The 8276-nt window shown below is 36.5% G+C and overlaps 1 protein-coding gene across 1 annotated transcript in view; it reads right to left on the bottom strand.

Annotated features, from left to right (window-relative positions):
- The window catches only part of ATP2B1 (ATPase plasma membrane Ca2+ transporting 1), a 70012-nt gene extending 64236 nt beyond the window's left edge, over positions 1–5776 (bottom strand). Inside the window, 1 exon segment of the mRNA XM_017868367.1 lies at positions 5637–5776. The gene's annotated coding sequence lies outside the window, so the exon portion shown is untranslated.
- Positions 5777–8276: the final 2500 nt, after the last annotated feature.

The following is an 8276-nucleotide window of genomic DNA, read 5'->3' on the forward strand; positions in this document are numbered from 1 at the left end:
AAAAAAAAAAAAAAAAAAAAAAAAAAAAGATTTTTAAACCTAGAGGAAAAGAGAATCAGTATACGATTTGATATACTGGAATAATTTAAATGTTAAGTCAAATTTTGATTAGTTTTACTACATGTCTCAGTAAAGTATTTAAATCCAAAACTAGTATTTACAAAGGGTCTTAATCCATGACTGGTTCTATACGAACACAAATTATTGATTTAGGGTTTTAAAAAAAATCTTCTAAAGATAAAGACACTTTATTTTCATTCATTTAATGAGAATATTAAGTTTTAAGTTTCAAATTTTTAGTTCTTTGGTGTTTAGAAGTCAATGTGTACCACCTCATAAATTAATATCAACTTTGACATAAACTGTACACAATTAGAGCTTATTCCCTGGACCCAAATATACTAATATGATACCAAGCAAGTATACATTTTTTAAAAGTTACTAAATCAAAATCAAAATAAAACACTATTTTAAAAAGACTTTTCTGTTAAATCATGGTCACAAAGTAAAGAATCCTAGAATTTAACAGCTAAAGGGATGCTGGAGATCAAATCCAATAGTTCATTTTATGGCCATTAAAACCAAACACTCATAATGGTCTACTTCCAAAATGGATAAAGATACTTATAAAATAAAGCAAGCATTAAATACTCACAAAATCATTAAACATGAGGGTAAATAGCTGCAATTAAAATCGCAGGATAAACAATATACAAGTTTTAAGGAGGCTACCACTATCAGGGAAATAACTGGCACTGTACTTTAAAACTGGTACTGACACCCTAACCATTAGATGCACCATTTGACTGACAAAGAACTAAAAAATAATTTTGGACTACAGGTTTTCAAAAAAGAACTCAAGAGATCTCCATTTTCATTGTGTGTTTTTTATTTTGTGTTTTTTTCTTTAACATAAAATGAATTCCACTTCCTTTACACACAGACATAGTTACAGCAAGAGCGATAACTAGCCTACATAGCTGTTTCTCACTGTGGTTGCTATGGCATTTTATTGACAGTGATAGCTACCTCATGAGTTAAAAAATCCAGCCCTACCCCATCCAGTCCTCCTAGATAGCCGCAGTGATTCTCAATCAGTGTGGACAATCTGAAACTTAGCACTGTAAATGTCCTATAGAAGGTTTGGATAGTATACTACATAACTTAGCCTAAATTTATGGCCCATTACACCGAAAAGTTATTTAAAGGCAAAAAAACCATGCTTTATCCATCTTTGATCTCCATATCTTATCAAGAGAGATGAGGATCTTTTTTTTTTTTTTAACACGAGATTGGAGTTTTATTATTACTCAAATCAGTCTTCCAAAAAGACTATGATCTTTCAACCTTCTGATGTAGTCACTTTCTGCAGAAAGACAATAACCTTTTACCCAATTCACACCCTAAAAATCTGAAGTCTTTCAACCATGATAATTTACTGTAAACTTAAGTATAAGTGCTTGCATGTAATATCTCACTCTCACGGTGAAAGGAGCAGATGGTCTATTATTACACATATCAAAGAGACACTACAAGATTAAGAATGGTAGAGAGTTTATTCTACAAAGTTTTGGTACATTCAAATTATTTCATTAAAATGTTTTAAAGAAATCAAGGAATGACTCAAATTTAAATTTACTCTTAACTCACATCTTTCACTTTTAAGAGGCTTAAAGAAAACATACATACTCACATAAAAGATCATTAAGCCTATACTGCTTGTTTAGAAAAGTAATTTATATTAGATGAGTAAAGAATAACATATAAACAAGAGTAAATTCACCAAACAAGATTTTAGTTTTATAGAGCTGATAAAGCAGAAAATACGCATTATCTAAAATGCCTGATTTATTAGTTTCAAAGGACTCCTAAATACCATTGCTGTGTCTGTGTTGACTAAAATTAGTCCTACTTCCCTAGGTAACTTACTTATCTAGTAGACTCTTCCAGAGGCAGAGACTAAGTACAGTACTTTAAAGGGCAAGTTACAGCAGTTACAGCTGCTGTCAGTTATAAACTTGGCATGAACACTTTAGCAAATCTCTCAGGGTGGGAAACAACTAGATTAGAATAAGGAAGGCATTAATTTGTTCTTCTATTATAGCCTTTATCACACAGCTGCAATGATTTGTTTACCTCTGTCTTTCCCAATGAACTGTAACTCAAGGGAGAATCTGTGCCATTCATTTTTTTTTTTTTTTTTGAGACGGAGTCTCGCTCTGCAAGCTCCGCCTCCCAGGTTTACGCCATTCTCCTGCCTCAGCCTCCCGAGTAGCTGGGACTACCGGCACCCGCCACCTCGCCCGGCTAGTTTTTTGTATTTTTTTAGTAGAGACGGGGTTTCACCGTGTTCGCCAGGATGGTCTCGATCTCCTGACCTCGTGATCCGCCCGTATGGGCCTCCCAAAGTGCTGGGATTACAGGCTTGAGCCACCGCGCCCGGCCGCCATTCATTTTTAACTCCAGCACTGTCTGGAACATAGAAGGTACTCTTGAACCATAAGCTAAAATAAATTTGAAAAACAGATTTTACAATGGAAGCAACCACAATTTAAATAGCAGAGCTAAACAAAACTTCCTAACACTTTGTTTAAAAGAATACGTTAGGTGTTAGATGAGTTAAGAGAAAGTCACAGCATTCAAGGAGTTTCCAAACCATCTTGGTATGCCAGATATATTATAGCTTTCCTTTAAATCATTTTAGACAACAGAATAAATTAAAGGATATTTCAGATTTTAAAATGAATTACACGCCTGCTACATGGCAATGTTTTTTAACCAGGGTCTTAGATTCTTCAGGGTAAGGGATTATTGCAAAGCAGAATAAACCTGAATTAGAATATTTCATACAGCCTGAAAGAAAATAATACATTTATTTGAAAATAATTTGTTAGGGTTACCTATGCTAAATAAAAATCTGTCAAATAAACATGGTAATAAAGTTGGCAAGTAGATCTAAATAATAATAAAAACAATCTTACCCAGTAAAGACCATTTGGTGAAAAAAACACTTAACTCCATACCTATTATCCGCTCCAAAATTTGCTGTTTCTACACTATCTCCCACTCATAAATCAACCTATTAAAATCTAGATTCCTCTTTTATGCTGCGTTGAAACTACTCTCCCAGGTGACCAATGACCCCTCGTGTTCTTAAATCTAATGGACACATTTAGCCCTAATCTAACCTACTAGCAACCTTTGCTACCGTTAACCACTCTCTGACTATTGAAATGTTCTGTTGCCTTCATTTCTCTGATGTTTGACTCTTATTCCCACTATACTGTCATCTCTAGCTGCTTGTTTTCACTTTCCACTGTTTGTCCCTTTTTTCAAAGGAGTCAAAGGAGTCAGTACGGAGGCGTTGGATGGCACAGCAGCCTTTAAAATTGTTTTCATCTGTTTTTAGTAAGAGGAAACGAGATTCGTTTATTGATAATAATTTATTTGCATGTGCATTTACAGGGCCTATTTATTTTGTTTCTCTCATATTTCAGAATTCCACAATTCAATTAAAATGATGAAACCACACTGTAACAGTCTGGCTCAGTGAAAGTGTAAAAAAAAAAACCACCCAAGCACAGCTCCTGTTTCCCACAGTCTTTAGTCTATAAAGAAATATGCCAGCCCAAAGGAGAATAGGTGACTCGCCTCCCTCCCTGGGGCTGTTAGATAATTATTTTGGCTTTTGATAGCTGTCATTTTCAGTACAGATTATTCATTCATGCCAACAGAGTACTTAATTAAGCAGAGTATATGATAAAATTTTAATGTGAATGATCTCAAACACAGGTATCTTGAACTATAGACATGTTTGGTCTATGGTCAAGTCAGTTGGTATCATCTTATCCCAAACGTTTATGATACCTGTCTTTTGAGAGGTTGGTCTAATTTTGCAAGGTTGTACTTACAAAACAAAAAACAATCCCTCTGAATTTACCAAAACCAGAACAAATTTAACAGTTAACACACTAGAGATTAGTGGTTCTTAAACTTCAGCATGCACCAGAATCACCTCAATCACCTGTGAAAACACAGATTGCTGAGCCTCACTCAGTTGATGGAACACTTCATGAGACTGTCTAACAACTTCTCAGATAACAGTGATGCTAATGCTACTGCTCTGGAGAGCCACTACTGACAGTAAGTGTAGCCTCAACCTTGACTAGGGAACAAACTGCTGAATTGTCACCTTGATCCAAAAGTTTCCTCAAACAAATATAAGCAAATTACTCATGGTTCTTTATTACGCTTTTTTTTTTTTTTTTTTTTGAGACAGTCTCGCTCTGTCGCCAGGCTTGAGTGCAGTGGCACAATCTCAGCTCACAGCAACCTCCGCCTCCTGGGTTCAAGCGATTCTCGTGCCTCAGCCTTCTGAGTAGCTGGGATTACAGGCATGAGCCACCACACCCAGCTAATTTTTGTATTTCTAGTAGAGACGGGGTTTCACCATGTTGGTCAGGATGGTCTTGATCTCCTGATCTCATGATCCGCTCGCCTCGGCCTCCCAAAGTGCTGGGAGTAGAGATGTGATGAGCCACCACACCCAGCCTATGGTATTCTTGATGTGCATGGATAACTGAAAGCAGACTACTTTCTAAAAACATTACTTGAGTTGATACTTAGATTTCTGTTTTGATTTTTAGTACCAAGTATACTAATATTTTCCATTTAAGCCTTATAATACACAAATATACATAAACACTGCAAATAATTTATTTTAAAAATGTGGAGACTCATATTGATACATTCTGAACATATGTTAAATTACTTTAAACACCTAAAAAGTATTAAACGTTTAAAAGTTTAACAGAGAACTTTAGATACCTACCTTCTCTTGCTATCCCACAAAATAAACTACTTTGTTTTCTCCTATTCTATTGTTCTATTCAGGCATTTTAGAAACCTTTCATCTTTACAGTAAGTTTCCCAGTAGAATAAGCTTTTGAAAAGCTCAAAAAATAAAGTTAATTTTATATAATCCTGTGCAGTTTACCAAATATAAGAACATACTATATCTCCAGTTAAATATGAGAACCAAATGTTCTATCATTTTCCAGTCTCGCTGGTGTTGAAATTTTCAGTTACAGTCAAAGAAGAGATTTCTAAATTAAAACTGTATTTTTCCTTCTGTTCAGGAGCTAGAAGGCAACATGAACACTTGAATGTCACACCAGCTGCTCTGTCGGCCTACTCAGTTCTTAAGAGCTTCTATCCTGTCAATTCACAAGAACCTACACTTACATGCTTAAGGAAACAGGATGCTCATTATGTCACTGAAAAGAGCTCACAAAAATAAAGTTGGCAATATTGAGAGGCATAACTCTTATCTGTAAATTTAACATGAGCTTTCTGTTTTCTTAATTAAAACTCTAGATTTCAGTAAGATTTATTCCAGTTCTTCACCAACTGAATAGAGAATTAAGGGAAGAAGGCACTTTCCCATTTGTTTATCTCTTTTTATTTATATAGTTTGATAGTCGATGATCTTTTGCAATTTCCAGCTGTGATTATTTAAGAACAGTTCAGTAAATCAATACTCACTTTTACAAAACATTTAAATAATCTGGCTGAAAATTAAGGTAAATTCTATTTTAAGAAGATATCAGACAAGAATTTATTTATGGTTAACTCACCAAAGTGCAAAGAACATGGGCAACAGGGATGTGCTGAACTGTAACTCATTCCATCACAACATGATGATCCTTCAAACTCTCTGGTTTCACACATTCCTGACCTTCATTTAAGACTTTGCTCTGTATTCTCTACCTGCTATTCAAGGGGAGGGCCACAATTAAAACTTATCATCCCTTGGAATTGTTCTATTTTCAAAATTTCCTCTCCAGTGAACAACTTATCTCACTTTATTTCTCTTCACTTCACTGAACCTTGTGTATACATTCCGACCTACAAGCTCAAAGGTAGTCAAGATCCTTTCTAATCAACACTTGCCTCCCTAAAAATGCTTACTTCTTAATGGTCAGCGACTCCAGCTTGGCTCTTATGTCTCACTTGCTCTTTATCCTCCTACCACCCATCTGGTTAATTAGCTACCCCTGAATAGACATACCATCTGGCTGAGCAATGTTGGTAAAAGTTTAAAAATTGAGTTCTTGGCCGGGCGCGGTGGCTCAAGCCTGTAATCCCAGCACTTTGGGAGGCCGAGACGGGCGGATCACGAGGTCAGGAGATCGAGACCATCCTGGCGAACACGGTGAAACCCCGTCTCTACTAAAAAATACAAAAAACTAGCCGGACGAGGTGGCGGGCGCCTGTAGTCCCAGCTACTCGGGAGGCTGAGGCAGGAGAATGGCGTGAACCCGGGAGGTGGAGCTTGCAGTGAGCTGAGATCCGGCCACTGCACTCCAGCCCCGGCAACAGAGCGAGACTCCGTCTCAAAAAAAAAAAAAAAAAAAAAAAAAAAAATTGAGTTCTTAGTTCCATCACAATTTTTTCTCAGTCATACATGATCCACGGACACATCTCTAACTTCCTGTCATGTTCCTCTTTCAATTCCAAGACTTTCTTAAATTACTCTAGCTCTTTCCAGGGTCCTCAAGTCTGCTCTAAGACCTTGCTTCCTTGATTGCTACTGCAAGCTACCACCACTTCCATCCAAAGCCTTTCTCTTGGTTTCCTCACTTAGACTAGCCAATATTCAGATACATTCTATTACATAAAAGACCATTTTTCTCTGTCCACCTCCCCGCCACAGAAAAAAAAAAAAAAAAAAAAGTCTCTCCTGGATTTTGATAACCCATCAAGGCTATTCTTTCTTCCCCCCCTCCTTTTATCCCACTTCTTAAAAAGGTCTATTCGCAATGCTTCTTCCTAATGGACCACTCTCACCTTGACCCTGACAAACTGGATCCATTCTTCAGTTCATGCACTACTAAGATGGCTCACTATGAAGAGCCATCTTCTATTAATGCTTCTATTAGCTATCATCTATTAATGATCTCAGACTTTTTATCAATCCTCATCCTCCTCTATACTTCTGTGTCATTTGACAGTACTGTTCCCTCCTGTACATTGTATCACTTACTTATTCTCACAGGTCTCTTAATTCATCCTCCTCTGCTCACATTCACCCCCTTTAAAAATCTTTACCACACCTTAAATGAGGGTATTACCCAGGGATCTCTCCACAGGCCTCTTGGCAACTCATACCATATTACGGCCTACATCTACCACCTTAATCAAGTGCCAGGCGATGTTCTGTTAACAGACATTTCTATTTGAGTATCTTGCTGTACTTCAAATGCAATCACCAATATTAAACTTATCACTGTCCCCCAACACCTGTTGTTGTTCTCCAAAGTTCTTACCAGTCCCAAAGGTATCTGAGTAAACTCTATGTCCAAGGCTCTGTCTTCAGAGAGTTTACAGTCTAAATGAGGGAGAAAGACAAGCATACTAGCAAGTACAATTAAGTGTTGTACACTGCTAAAAGAAATCATAGATGATACAAACACATGGAAAAACATTCCATGCTCATGGACTGGAAGAATCAGTATGGTTAAAACGGCCATACTGCCGAAAGCAATCTATAGATTCAGTGCTATTCCTATCAAACTACCAATGCCATTTTTCACAGAATTAGAAAAAATCATTCTAAAATTCATATGGAACCAAAAAAGAATCTGAATAGCCAAAACAAACAATTAAGTGTTGCAGAGAACATCACAAAAGATATGGTGAACACAAAATGTCAGCCAGGTACATGACTTCAAGAAGAGCTTCACTGTCTAGGATGTATCTCGATCAAAGCAGAGTAGTGCAGGGCTGGAGAAGGGGCTAAAAAACTGCAGTGTGAATGACAGTTTAATACAGCTGAACACAGGAAAACAAGAAGGCAACACAGAAAAAAGTTGCCACCATGTAAAAACACATTACCTATTTGTACCTCTGGAGGTTTTCTTAAAACTTCATCTTCTCAAATACAACTTAAGCTTCCTGAGGGCAGAGCAGTAGTCACAACTCATGTTCTTTTATAGCCCCTACAGAGGCTAACAGATTGTGTCACTGTTTATTAGAATAAAATTTACATTGCAAAAGATTAATGTTATTAAAATCCTCAAGCTCTCCTAACAGAAAACTAAAATAAGATAACCAGCACACACATAAAAAAGAAATATAACCAAAACTCTGGGTTATTTTGGACTGAGGGAGAAAAAACATAGAGTTTTGTCAAAAGCTCCTGACTTCCTAATTCTTTCTGGTAACTTTTTAATACAGGCAATTGAAATTATTTTATAAGCCTAAAGAGAGATTTG

Source organism: Rhinopithecus bieti, unplaced genomic scaffold, assembly GCF_001698545.2.
Source record: "Rhinopithecus bieti isolate Rb0 unplaced genomic scaffold, ASM169854v2 scaffold_2453, whole genome shotgun sequence".
Classification (NCBI taxonomy): Eukaryota; Metazoa; Chordata; class Mammalia; order Primates; family Cercopithecidae; genus Rhinopithecus; species Rhinopithecus bieti.